This window comes from Poromitra crassiceps (assembly GCF_964638095.1).
Source record: "Poromitra crassiceps genome assembly, chromosome: 16".
NCBI classification, from domain to species: domain Eukaryota; kingdom Metazoa; phylum Chordata; class Actinopteri; order Beryciformes; family Melamphaidae; genus Poromitra; species Poromitra crassiceps.
Window position 1 is genome coordinate 24766847 of NC_139645.1, and position 15000 is coordinate 24781846.

General features: G+C 44.0%; 2 protein-coding genes and 1 pseudogene across 3 annotated transcripts in view; 2 read left to right on the plus strand and 1 right to left on the minus strand.

Annotated features, from left to right (window-relative positions):
* LOC310791542 (NACHT, LRR and PYD domains-containing protein 3-like) overlaps positions 1-15000 on the minus strand; it is a gene marked incomplete at its 3' end in the record, with an annotated part of 520630 nt that overhangs the window by 124536 nt on the left and 381094 nt on the right. The gene's annotated exons all lie outside the window — the stretch shown is intronic.
* The window catches only part of LOC310791117 (uncharacterized protein), a gene marked incomplete at its 3' end in the record, with an annotated part of 134365 nt that overhangs the window by 84632 nt on the left and 34733 nt on the right, over positions 1-15000 (plus strand). The window lies entirely within an intron of this gene.
* LOC310791004 (synapse-associated protein 1-like) lies at positions 4299-10925 on the plus strand (annotated as a pseudogene). The gene is made up of 9 exons: positions 4299-4500; positions 4991-5109; positions 5725-5791; positions 6338-6416; positions 6898-7037; positions 8058-8209; positions 8387-8436; positions 8527-8680; positions 10795-10925. The product of its transcript is annotated as a synapse-associated protein 1-like (transcript).

Below are 15000 nucleotides of genomic sequence, written 5' to 3' on the forward strand. Positions count from 1 at the left end.
ATTATGCCCGCTGGAACATTAAGCAACGTGTGTAGGCTACTCCTCGCCCATGATTGAAGGACCGCTGTCGCGGAAAATGACTGGACCCGTTTCCACTTGCGTCCCCTTAAGAGCATACCGCTCTTCTGACTTGCTCGAAACTGGTGAAATGTCGGGGACGACGGGGTCGCGCTTATACCGGCACGACGACTTTCACACATGCAGGCATTAGACCACGTACCGGTCATTTTGCGGTACAAAGCGCATGTGGGAAAAGGGCTTCTGCCCCCCCTACTCTGAAGTTGTCAGCTCTCCCTGCCCTGTTGGCATCATCATGCTCTCTCTCTATTCCTCTCTCTCTCTCTCTCACACACACACACACACACACACACACACACACACACACACACACACACACACAGTCAGTCCCTGGTCTCCCTTACTTGCGTGGAACACGGTGGAGGGGAATTTACGCATCAATGTGTTTGTAAACAGGGACACACGTGCTAATCTAGTTTTATTTGGCGTTTTCAAGGAAGATGCGACTTTTGGGATGAATTATAATGAAGGACTGACACATCGGCACTTTATGATCACTGCTGAGGCAACTTATTGGTGTGAGTGTTCATTAGGATTGACTTTGCTGAGCGTTCATCTGCCAGAAAGTGCCTAGATGTGACTTCACCTCTTGATGTGAATGGTAACATATTGATGGTGATATTGTGATGTGTTGTGTGTTGTGTTTTTGTTTCTCACCTTAGCTTGTTGGAGTGGATCTCTCCCTCTCGCTATTGCTGTCTGGTTGTTTGTTTGATTCAGCCAATCAAACAAACAACCCGTTTCCAACGCCTAAATAGCCTACTCCATCATATTAAAGTGCACTCGGTCATGCTGCTGCTGTGCTGCTCGCGTTGACGCGTTCGTATCTCTCTTCCCCGTGACGGGCGGCATTTTACATGATAGTTTAGGCTAATGGATCGGATCGGATTCTACCTCTTTTCCCCCTCAGATATCCGATCCAGTGATTTTGGCCGGATTGGCTCCGATACCGATACTGAGTATCGGATCGGACCATCCCTAATAGAAACCCAGGTATAGGCCTCCACCCAGTGACCAACCACCTGCGGAACTATGGCCACCTGACGTACTGTAACTGGCAATAAGGAATCTTTCAAATGCTAGAGCCCTCTAGAAACACTCAAGTCGCTTTACAAAATGAAATAAACAAAATAGCCAAATGAACAAAATGAAAGACAAAAAGGACAAGAAACTATAGGACAAAAACAGCAGTGGCAACAGAGCTCCTCCTATGAAATGCAGCAGAGCTAGGCCATGAGGAAGGCCACCCAATCATCAGGCTCCCTCATTCCTTGGAGCCTACGAGCTACAGAGACCGACCGAACCAGGTGGTGCTGTACAAGGGCACGGAGAAGAACTTCCAACACAGCAGTACTAGGCCAAACTGGGCCCTGCAGAAAGCCACCGGGAAACCCCGTCGTCATGCTCCTCGTTGCTGGAGCCTACGAGCTACCAACCAAATAGTGCTGTACCGTGGTGTGAAGGAGCTAATGCTCCCTCCAGCTAGCTCTGCTCCTTATTCTGGCATGACTCTGTCTCAACCATCACAGCGGTGTCGGGAAAGAGCGAGGCAAGCCTAACTAACAGCCATGCACGGCCAGTGTTGGGGGTAACTCATTACAAAAGTAACATATTACATGTAATATATTACTTTTAGCAGTAACTCAGTAATGTAACTTATTACTTATAGGATTTCAGTAATATTATACCAGTTACTTTGTCAAGTAACTCAAGTTACAAATTGAGTTGTTTTTTAAATCAAAGCACATATTTAAAAAAGAAACAATCATTTCCTAATCAAACTGTGTGTTTTTATGCAAATAACCACTATAGATGACAATAACAAAGGAAAAGAATAACATTTCGAATTTTGGATTGTTTACACTGAATTCAAGGTGGTTGAAATTATTTTTCTGGATGGTTCCGGGGCAGTGATGTCATTCTGCTACTGCTGTTGTTTTGATAAAAGTAATGCAAAAGTAGTGTAATGAGTAACGAGTTACTCTACACATACAGTAATATTGTAAAGTAACTTATTACTTTCAAATGAAAGTAACTAGTAATATGTAGTTACATTTTGAAAGTAACTTGCCCAACACTGTGCACGGCTCCCTTTTAAAGGGGCTGTCAACTAGCAAGAGGGGGAGGAGCCTCACCTGTTCTGGATGGGAGATGATGAGGGGGGCGTGGCAGCACTAACAGGGGACAGCTCAACCCACCACACATCCTGTCAGCTTCTCATCCAATGAAAACGTTGTTTGCTGTTCCAGGAAATAGGATGAACCTTGGATACGGGGGCCGGTATGGTGCAGGGAAGCTAGTCCACTCATTAGAGGTGAGAGGCTCTGCCAGAACCCGAGTCCGGCCCGACCGGGTCCATGTGCCGGGTCTGAATATCCCTTCTATACCTCGGGCCCCGGCCGGGCTCGTGGTCAGATATTGATATAATTGGGGTCATATTTGGTGTGATAAGATCAGAATGTTATAACATTGTAACCTTCAAACCTGTATGTATTCATAAGACTGAACAGACATCAGGGTTATAGTTGAGACAAGCAGCCAACTTACGAAGACAATTTTGGGTTCGGGTCGGGCTCGTGCTCATACTTGCAGTCAATGTGACGGGACGGGCCCAGACAGAACGGGCTCGGGTCGAGTCAGCTTGTTTTTTTGGGGGCTGATCTAAGATCTACCGCTCAGCTCATAGAAGCTGAGGTAGTGAGTTGAATAACGTTACGGTGCTAGAAGAGGAGAAAATCCAACTGGGAGACTGTCTGCAAAGAGTAAAGAAAGATCAGGTATGTATGCCATGACTCTACACACACACACATGCACACACACACACACACACACACACACACACACACACACACACACACACACACACACACACACACACACACACTCCCGCACACACACACATACACACCACACACACGTGATGACAACAAAACAGAGATGCTCACAAGTTATTTTTTGCACGTCCAAGTCAAGTCTCAAGTCTTTTGGTCACAAGTCCAAGTCAAGTCTCAAGTCTTTTGGTCACAAGTCCAAGTCAAGTCTCAAGTCTTTTGGTCACAAGTCTAAGTCAAGTCTCAAGTCTCTTAGGGATGAGTGTTCTATCATCTGCTGGATGCCATCTGGTCTGCTTAGAACACTGTGGGCACAGCTGTGAAGCGGAAAGCGCGCGGCAGAGCTGGCTGAGGACAGACGGGTCAGAACACGTGCGCGGGGTGCAGGGCCCAGGCCCGTGATGAAGAATGAGGAGGATGAGCAGTGGCTGGCAACGTGTATAGAGAGGCAAAGTGACTCACTTTTCTGGTACAGCGCTGAAGCAGGAAGTGACGTTCACTTTGGCTCTCTATAGGTAGGTGACCTGGTTTTTCTTCATCAACAGGATGACGTCTACCCGATCAATATCCTCATCTCATTGGTTATGAGCTAAGGGACAAAACTGATCCTAGATCAATATGCTCATCTCATTGGTTATGAGCTAAGGGACATAACTGATCCTAGATCAATATGCTCATCTCATTGGTTATGAGCTAAGGGACATAACTGATCCTAGATCAATATGCTCATCTCATTGGTTATGAGCTAAGGGACATAACTGATCCTAGATCAATATGCTCATCTCATTGGTTATGAGCTAAGGGACATAACTGATCCTAGATCGCTACTCCTACTCTGAGATGCTTGATAAATATGGAGCATAATGTGGTGATGTGTCACTCCTCAGCATGTTTAATAAAGCATTTGCATAATAATGTATGTCCGCCCATTGGCAGAGATCATAATTACAGTCATCAGAATAGATTCAGGTTAAGTGTTTCCCATAGACAACCAGTGTAGAGCAATAAATATGTCATCAAACAAACCGAATGATATCCATCATATCAAAGATATAAAAGCCTGATTTGATATCAGATTTTTCAATATATCAGTGTTGTGTCAGTCATGATGTAATTTGACATGCTAATTTGGCTAACTAAAGGCATCTTACCACCTCTGTGGTGTGTCCCCTCCTCCCTCCTCCCTCCTCCCTCCTCCCTCCTCCTCCCTCCCTCCTCCTCCCTCCCCCCTCCTCCCTCCTCCCTCCTCCAGAGGAGCCGGCAGACTGGGAGAAGGAGCTGCAGCAGGAGCTCCAGGAGTACGAGGTGGTGAGCGAGGCCACAGACAGAGACGAGCAGTGGGACCAAGAGATCGAGAAGATGCTCCAGGCTGACAGCAGCTAGGTTGAAATGTTGAAAGGTTTTGGGTCGTGGCTGGGCTTGGAGAACCCGGCGTACCCAAAGAAGCGTGATGACACGGACAACTTAGCCGAGGAGCGAGAAGAGAAGGTGGTCCAGGCACAGAACGAGGTAAACAAACAGCAAGCAGCCCAGGAAGATGAGCCAGCAGCCCGCCAGGAGAACTCCGAGCAGCCGGGGAGAGGACTGGGCGGTAAGGCTACCCTACGTGCTTCTTAATCATCTCTCTTTTAGATGTGGAACTCGTCATCAGTTAGTCAGCCTTGCTGTCCTCCATAAAAATGCCAGGTGTAACCTTATACATGAAGATAATGTAATTTGGTGGAAGCAAATGTGGTATAAGTGCATTACAGTATGTTGTAACTCTTGTGAGCATTGGTGGCCCCAGTGGGAATCAAACCAACAACCATGACAGTGTTAGTAGTGCTACTGAGCTACGTTACACAACCATAGGTCCATTTAAATAAACTGCATTCTGTTCTGCGTGCTCCTCCTGTGTCGCTGTAGCAATGTTTTGATGACAGGTCTGCTACACACAAGAAACCTTTTCATCAAAGTACTGCACAAGTCAGAGTCGAGTAGCAAGTCACCAGAACAAAAAGTCAAGTCTCAGGTTTTCTCTTCATGCATCAAGTCAAGTCTCATGAAGCCCTAATCCCGCCCTCTCCCTCCTCTCTTTGAAGACTACATCTTCAGTTTTGCCACCAATGCCACCAAGAAGATATCAGAGTCTGTGGCAGGGACCGCTCAGACCATCAAGAAGAGCGTGGAGGAGGGAAACATCGACGGCATCATAGACAAGGCACGCTGCTCTCTGCTTCTTGCACGGCGACATCATCAACAATTTGTATTGTCCTCATATTCACATAATATTCTTCATGAGGCAAATGGGACACGCTGATGATGTACCTTGATAAATGTAGTCTATTGTAGTGGTTTCCAAAGTCTGAGACTGTGGGCCTCCCCTCAGACAAAGCTCAGAAAGCCATCCCTCCTACACACACTCGATAATTAATTGAGCCAAGATAGCCTGATATTGCTGTAGCTTGTTTGACATACTTCAGACGACACCAATACATAAAAATACCTGTCATAAGGTCTGCCTGAAGGAATTATTTGTTTCTGACTCTGGGAAAGTGGGGAAAACTTGTAAAATTCCCAAAACTACTGATTATCTTAACTATTTCTTTAACCAAATCACACAAATTTAGACTATTCTAGGGTTAGGTTTAGGTTCTATGTGATCTCCTTTTGAGATATTCTTTTCCACTTCCATTCACTGAAGCCCGCCTCCCACTTTAAAAACCTCGGGTCTATTTATTGATTACATTTTTACCTCATTGATACAATATAGGTCCCTTCCTTCTTTGAGTATGTGTCTGTCTGTGTGCTGACCTGTGCGTTTGTCTGCTTCCAGACTTTCCTCGGAGACTTCCAAAAGGAACAGCAGAAGTTTGTCCAGGAAAATAAGGCCAAGAGATCAGATGGGATGCACAGCAATTCGCCTATTTCACATCCCACCCAATTCACCCATTTTGTGCCTAAAAGGCAGGAAGTAAAACAGGTGCAAGCAAGACATTGATTAAGGTTTCCAACTTCCAATCCGTTTAGGTGTTCCAGTGCCGTGGGTCTAATTAGTGTCTAAAATACTCAACAATCTATTAAAGCTATTTAGGCTGTAAAAAATGCTACCTTTTCTGTATAGGGGAGACTCATGGGTACCCATTAAACCCATTTTCATATCTTGAGGTGAGAGGTCAAGGGACCCCTTTGAAAAAAAATCCTCTGCCAAAATTTAGCCTTCATTTTGAGCATTTTATTTTATTTTATTTTTTCACCTTTACATATCATCAGTGACATCGACATTGACGATGTCACTGATAATATTACCGATGTTGTACCGAAATTTGAATGTCTGGGGCCCCCAGATTTTTGTGACATCAAAGTGAGGTCACAAGCCAAAAAAGGTTGGGAACCCCCTGCCCTAATGTGTGATGAGTGAAGCTGCCTGTGCTGGCGTTTGTGCCCAGATGCAGCGGTGCCACCCTGGGTCGGCTACAGTACAACGAGGAAGAGACCATCCAGCAGCAGATCCTGGCTCTGTCTGCCGTGAGTCACGTACAGATCCTACACGATGTCAGCATGTGTTCTCTCATGTCACTTATAACACGGCTTTGTTGAAAGCTCATCTCTGATTGGCCGATAAAACCTGATCCTATCAGTCTGCAGTTAAAAAACATCTGGTCTATGAAGCGCCACCTAGTGTCTAAAACACATTAGTCTTTAGCTGCTGCACACGGTCCTGCTAGAGCTTTTATAGGCAGAATCTTGTCTATTAGCTTATAATCAGATCATTTAAAGTCAACATTTTATTTCAAATGATTCATGTCCGATATTTTCCAACTCTCTTGACTGATGCCGATACCGATATGATTATTATTAATATTTATATATATATTTATACATGTTTATATTTATATTTATTGATTGATTGATTGATTGATTGATTGATTGATGGATTTATTTATATTCCTGATATATGGTGCATCCCTAGTAAAAAGCGAGGCGCTGGTGATGTGTCTTCCTGTAGGACAAGAGGAACTTCCTGCGCGACCCCCCGGCCGGCGTGCACTTCTGCTTCATCATGGAGGAGATGTACCCTCTGGCCACCATCATGCTACAAGAAGACCAGCCCATCAACCGCATGCGCTTCGACCTGGTCCCCAAACAGTCAGTAGGCCGTCTGTGTGTGTGTGTGTGTGTGTGTGTGTGTGTGTGTGTGTGTGTGTGTGTACGTGTGTGTGTGTGTGTGTGTGTGTGTGTGTGTGTGTGTGTGTGTCCGTGTGTGTGTGTGTGTCCGTGTGCGTGTGTGTGTACGTGTGCACGTGTGTGGTCTAATTAATGTCACCGAGTGCCCACAGTCATGCAATACCTGGAAAACAGGAAAAGTCATGGAATTTCAATATTTTGTTTTCCAGGCCTGGAAAAGTCATGACATTTGTAAATCATTGAACGTTTTGGAAAAGTCATTGATTTTGTTGTGTGTAATGAAATTAATTGTTGTGGGTAATCTTTTTTTTATTATAAACATTTGAATGGAAAATTCATGATTTCTTTTCCAATAGCTCCCATGCAATGTGACCGACTGCCTCTAAATCAATACCAGATTATTACTAGACTGGACAAATAAGACACACCTCATTATATTTGATTTGAGTGATTCTCAATCATGAATTTTTATGGAAAATTCATGATTTCTTTCAATAGCTTCCATGTAATATGATGCCATGACTAAAGCACTAAAATTCCAAGTGCAAGTATGTTCCGCATATTTTAAGTCTGTTAAGCATATTTTAGACCATGGGAAAAAATACTAAAACTTAAAGTATAATAATAGCATTCATATTACAATAATCAAGAATGATAATAAAAACAACAGTAATAATAAAACATTTATGCATATTAGTCCAGAATTTTATCAAAATACCTCACTCAGTTTAGGACGTAAGTACCCTAAAGCTTTATTTTTATGGCACCTTTCAAAACCCCATAGACGTAATGTAGTATTGATCAATTCTACAATTAATATGTGATCAATAAAAATCATTATGACCATCGTATCAGATGTGGACGACAGTGATTGGACGATATCTGACTCTTATTTAGAGCTCAATTATTTTGGTTTCTATGTCAATGTAACCCTGGTCCGGTCCATTATGATGACTCACCTGTGTTTGTGTTTGTTTGTAGTGTGAAGGAGGAGGCGTTCTGGAGGAACTACTTCTACCGGGTGTCTCTGATCAAGCAATCGGCCCAGCTGACGGCGCTGGCAGCCCAGCAGCAGCAGAGGGAGGAGGGGGACAGGGGGGCCAGTGTCTCCCCTGAGGACGTCACCTTAACAGGTTAGAGGGAGGAGGGGGACAGAGGGGCCAGTGTCTCCCCTGAGGATGTCACCTTAATGTATATATATATATATATATATATATATATATATATATATATATATATATATATATATATATACACACATATTCATATCCTAGCCACTAAATAAAAATATATATATCATTTCTTTGCAGAAAATGTCAGACCAAAAACCCCACCTGTTTCCATCAGTGACATGCAGAAGGTAAGAGTGCTATACTGTGGATGTGGTGGTTGTGTATGCTCAGTATGTATACAAGTGGCTGAGGAAGAAGCTCTCTGTTTTCAGTCCCAGCCGGCCCAGGAGGAAGAGGAGGACATGTGTTCGAGTCCCGGGGTGTCGGAGTTTGTGAGCGACGCGTTCGACTCCGCCAACATCAACCAGGACGACCTGAAGAAAGAGATGGAGCAGCTGGTGCTGGATAAGAAGGACAGCCCCTCTCCTGAAGGTCGGCTTTCTGACACTTTTGTTTCATCCTTTAGGGAACTGTGTGTCTGTTACATTTCTTAAGCTGGAAATGAGCATTCGTCATTCAAGCTGCTGATCAAGACGATATTTTGTGCCGATGTTGCAGATTTTTCATTTAAAAAAATCAAAAAATCAGAAGCACTCTTGTTTCCCACCGAATTTTATATTTGGTAGGGTGGAAAAGCCTGGGGAAAGAGCATTGAGGCCAAAAATGTAATTAAATGTATATTAATAATAATAACAACAACAACTCTACTACTACTACTACTACTACTACGGCACTCGGTAGAGTGCATCATACCTCTGCCAGCCTTTCTAACGGTACGTGCACATCTACAATGGCAAATTCGCTTTTCCGCTGTGTCGCAGCGTTTTGTGGGCGTGCAAACCAGCTTCCAGCTTGGAGCTGTAGCCTGTAGAAACGTTGTACACAGGAGGGTGCGGGGAGGAAATGTGTAGGAAGAGCTGTCATTGGGTAGCTTCAACGAAAGGTCCCGCCCTAGTCCCGCCCCGCGAGCGTGAAGCCGCTCGGAGACAAGCCGCCTCTAGTCTGCGACAGTGAAACGCTGTGGGCGGTTCCAGCGGCAGGGGGCGCGAGGTAAATGGACCAATCAGACACGGAAATAGAGCAAGACAGCCTATCAAGATGCAGCGTCAAAGCGGCTTTTTCAGCAGGCAAGCCGCCGAGCGCTTCATGATGTGCACGTACCGTAAGTGTCATGGTGTTACGTGAATCCGTTTAGAAGTTATGCTGCCTTCCAGACAACTGGGACCTTCAGATTTTCTGGCCTCCTATTAGGAAAAGTGCGCTGGAACGGCACTCAAAGTGGGAGCTCCCACTTGAAAACTGGGAGAAAAAAATCTACCCCCACTAGGCTGGGAACCAGTTGTCTGACGTCACACAACAATGGCCGCAACATGGAGTATGTAGTCCAAAGTATTAAGTGCCTTAATAAAATGTATAATAGAGTCTGTTACATTATGTGTCATTGCTGCTCCTCATTTTCATTTAAATATGTAAGGATGGTGCTCTACTCGTTGTTAAGCTGTCTTGCTATTTGCTAAACAAAAAAAAGTTTGTCGCGGTCCGCCATGTTTCTTGGTTGCGTTTTGCCTTTGTGCTCTGGAATGCTTTGAAGGTGGGGGGTGGGACTTTTCCACTGGGAAACACCCACGTCCCAGGTGTCTGGAAGGCAGCATTAGGCTCCTTTTTGTGATTGCCACGCCCCCTTTTGGTCAGTGAAATCAAGTTGAAAAAAAGAGCTTCGATACCGGAAGCGAGGCAATATTACCTTCAAAATAAAAGCGCTAATTTATTAAAACCAATAGGCTACATAATGCTGCTGCTGGGTGTACAGACCAGTCAACTCACTTTGGGTTAAAATTGGCTTTTGGAAGGCACAACATTGTATGTTTATTTACAACAGGTTTCTCTGCAAATGTTTTCTTTATTTCCTCTTTGGTACTTGGGGGATTTCGGATCACACACAAAACATAGCGACAGTACTTTGATTTAAATGTCATTATTTTGACGGTTATAACCGGACGTTTCTGTTTTATTCTGGCTGACTTGACGCTGCTGAACCTGAGCAAATCTCTTTTAGATTTAGATCTCTTGTTGATGTTGTGATGCAATTGAGTCTTCCCTGTCTTTTATTCCCGTGTGCCTTGGTATCAGAAATATAAATATAGTGTATAAAGAATAAGCAGCTAGTTGGCTGTGTCTGGGTGTGGGCTAAACACTGGAGCAGCTTGTTACTGCATAGCCTCATAGTTTTTTCAATGGCTATTATGATATCCATTATATCAAAGATATACAAGCCTGATTTGATATCAGATTTTTAATCATAGTCAATATATCAATGTTGTGTCAGTCATGATGTCATTTGGCCTGTTAATTTGGCTAACTAAAGCCATCTTACCACCTCTGTAGTGTGTCCCCTCCCCCCTCCCTCCTCCCTCCTCCCTCCCCCCTCCCCCCTCCTCCCTCCTCCCTCCTCCCTCCTCCCTCCTCCCTCCTCCCTCCTCCCTCCTCCCTCCCCCCTCCCCCCTTCCCCCTCCCTCCTCCTCCCTCCTCCCTCCTCCCTCCCCCAGAGGAGCCAGCAGACTGGGAGAAGGAGCTGCAGCAGGAGCTCCAGGAGTACGAGGTGGTGAGCGAGGCCACAGACAGAGACGAGCAGTGGGACCAAGAGATCGAGAAGATGCTCCAGGCTGACAGCAGCTAGGGGGCGCTGCCTCTCCTCTGCACAGTCACTGATTTGCTGCCCCCCCAATGGACGACTAGCAACCCATGCTGCACAAAGGGACTAAATATGATTCCCCTCTATATGTATATGATTACCATCTGTCCACTTGTATCCATGCTTCCGTAACTCAGGGTTCCTACGCAGGTCTGGAAAGTGAATAGTTTGGGGATTTGAAAAAAAAGTCTGTGAAAAGTATGGAAAATGTTGTAGTTCAGGTCTGATACACACAATTCTAGTTTTGATCTTGGTCTAGACCCACTTTGAATACACAGCTTGTGTTGATGTGAAGAATAATGTTCAGATAGAGGGATGCTCTTATGAGCCAGCCACTGTCAGCATGCATTATATCAAATAGCTGCACCAACATCTCATCTAGTCAAGAACATCGGCCATATGTGAAAGAAAGCATGTAGGAACCCTGCCGATCATCTCACATATTCTGATCTTTCTTCATCAGACCAGATCTAGATCTAGGTCTGCGTTAATCATATTGAACACCAGACAACATCTTCAGAGGAAAAAGTATGTGATTTTCTTTGATCGAAAATGTGTAAGGACCCTGGGACCTGATACAAGTTTGAGATATGATTATATCTTCTTGCTTTGCCCTGTTCATGAGAGCCATGTACTGAGGCAGAAAGCCGCTAGAGGGCGCTCCAGTACAAAGTGCCAGGCACTTTCTTCTGATGGGGGGCTGTTTGAAATCCTAGATCCACGTCTGAGTTAAGTATCTTTCAGCTGCTGCTTGCAGGTGGTTTGTACAGTAAAGTCTGTAGTATAGTTACAGTAGAGTCAAATCTATGTCGATAAAGAGGATTGATTTGTGGCACTTTGCACAGCAGCACTTCAGACACTATTTCCCTTTCATTCTCCTTTCACATGTTTCTATTTCATTTGGACAAAGTTGGAAATGTCCGCATGTCTTTGTTCAGCTACACGGCTTGTTTCTCTGTAGCTGAAGTATTGTACATGTGTTCTCTCTTTGATCTTTTCCTTCAATAAATATTCAAATCTGTTACAAAAGCAACCAGTAGACTGTGGCTCAACTTGATACATACATGGTGGAAATAATGAGTTCAGGGAGTATGAATGGAAATGAAGTTATAGGACATATATATATGCCAGATGGTTTGTTCACAGAACCATGTGGGAGCTCGTCTTTGGAAACTGTATGGAAAAGGCTGTGTGTGTGTTTAAAGAATCCCTGGCAGGTGATTGGATGAACCATCTGTCTACCATCGCTCGCTTCTAGCTGTCGTCACACCTAAATCCCGCCCGCAGCTGCCTCTGGAACTTGTGAGTGGTAACCAGGGTTGGGAAGTTTATTTTTAAAATGTAATCGGATACAATTAATAGTTACCTGTCAAAAATTGTAATCAGTAATCCAAGTATCACAATATAAAACTAATGTAACTGATTATCTTACTTTTTGATTAGTTTTGAACAAATTTCCTCCTGCATTTGACTACTGGAGCTCCTCAGGACCCCAACAACAAAAAAGAACAGCTTTGCTAATCTTGTCTTATCTGTTTCTCAATAATAATATAATATAATATATATTAATATAGTAATCGTGTTTACATCTTTGGATTACAGAGCATAATTTTCTTAGAAACCCAGTCATTTATTTCTTGGCTGCACTCACTGGTCATTTCTAAGAGCCAAGTGTTTTTAGGTGTTATTTATTTTGCACCTTAAGATATCAAACATAAAGTAGACAATAAAAGAGTCAATATTTACAGTGCACAGCGAATTGGATCAATAAATCCACAATAAATACAATCTACAATGTAATCAGTTACTTTCCCAGCCCTGCCGCGTCACCAGGCTCTCTCAGAGGGGAGAGCATAGGGAGAGAGAGAGAGCCTGGCAGTTACTGAGGCAGGAAGACAGAAGAAGACCCGCCCCCGTCTTCCGGTGGCCTGTGTGCTGCAGTGTTTTTTCCGCCCAGAGCCGGAAACACTCGGAGCGACGTTTTGCTCATCATCATCCAGCCCTGCTGCCACGACACTTCTCTATACAGGCTGAGGCGGAGCAAAGTAACTGTTGACAGTGGAAGTCAAGTGTGTCGCAGTTCAACTCAGAGTCACACCGACACCATTTTGAGAGAGCAGAGAGAAGACGCAGGGTGAGTGTTAATACTACATTATTATTCCTATTATTATTTTATTCAGGGATGAAACTAGTCACCTTTAGGTGTCAGTCACCTTCTCGAACTTGTGCTGCTAAGTAAGTGAATGGTTTCTGAGTGGTTTAGTGTCTCTGCCCTGGCTGATATCTGTCACCTTTTTCCACTGTCTGAGTTCACATCTGTTGATTGTAAAAGTGTCTGAGTCAGTTTGTTACTGATCGCAGGTGTTTTACTGCGTTCACCTGCCTCTTTTCCTCTCTCTCAAAGTAACGCTCATAGAAAAGATGTAACAGTGAGATAATGGCGTCAGTAAAACAAACAGGGAAGTTGATGTGGGCGGGGCCTGTACTTCACAGAAGACCGACATGACGCAGTTTATTAAACCGTTAAATGAACCCAGTTTTATTCCATCTGTGTGTCTGAGACTCTGCGAGATGAGCATCTTTCAGTCACATGACTCCTCATAAAGAGAGAAACGGCTTGTTGACTTTCTGCAGGCAGATCAGGACTTCAGAGCGAGGTGGGAACATCGACATATATATATTTAATATAGCTCAATGGGTGGTAAACTAATCTGCTTCATATTAGGCCTACAGAGGGCGCTACTAACTAAGATGACATGCGTCGACTTGCCTACAGAGTCAGACTGCTGTGTTGCGTTTGAGTCATCCGCCTCTCGTCTCTGAGGGCGGGTTCACCGGGCTGATTTCTCATAAGCCAGCAGTGTTTCACTGAAGTCTGTGACCACAGAGGGGCGCTGTTGCACATGTTCTGCACATTTAGGCACCTGACAGTATCCACCAGACACTACAGACAGACGAGGATCTGCTTGAAAATGAAGTCATTCAAGACAAGTGTTGATAAAAAAGAAATAATGAATGAAGCTTGTGTGTGTGTTGCTGTATATTTGGAGGTGGGAGAAGTCTCCCGCTAGTGTTGATGTCCAGTGTGACTGTGATGGCAGAGTTTGTTTGTTTATTTGCTGCGTCGCGTGTAACGTAGACGAGGCGCACACACACACCATCTCAGTGGCCTTGTGGTCTGAGTGTCCGCCCTGAGACTGGGAGGTCGTGAGTTCGATCCCCGGTCGAGTCATACCAAAGACTATAAAAATGGGACCCGTTTGCCTCCCTGCTTGGCACTCAGCAATCAAAGGGTTGGAATTGGGGGGTTAGATCAGTGGTTCCCAACCTTTTTTGTGCCGTGTACCCCTTGAGCTGTTTTGCCATGCCAAGTGTACCCCCTGACAGCGTGTTGATGATTCTCCCAAATTTGTTCCATTAATCTCATTCAACTTTTACTATCCAACACAACTGATTATTAAATTAAAACAATATTAAATTAAAATCATTTTGAATGACTCCCCTTTAATACAAATAGCTATACACTTATTGAGAATGAACAAAATATTATATATAGCCTATATAGAGATAGATATATTCAGACTCACACAGTAACAGTTTCAACTACGGTATTTTTATTTAGTCACTTGGCACCTTTAAAAAGACACCTGAGCTAGTTTGTCTTTCATAAGCTTTGACAGTTCTTGGGGCAGCTGTTACCAGGCAAAATATCACACATAAGATAAGTAGATCCAAAAAGCAAAAGTTCAAATCAGTGCACATCACACCAAAATAGCACACAGAAATAGCACACATATTAGATCCAAAAGGCAAAAGTCCAGTGCACATTTCCCAGATCAGGATATTCCCTTTCAACCTCACAGCAAAACACTGCCAAGAATGAAGACAACTGAATATTAAACTAAAATAATTTGAATGACAAAACTCTTATGATTCAGTCATTTGGCAGCTTTAATGAGACACCTGAGCTTGTTTGTCTTTCATAAGCTTTGATAGTTCTGGGGGCAGTGTGGCAACAGCTGTTGTTACCAGACTGTTCTCCACATTCAGTCTGTTCCTC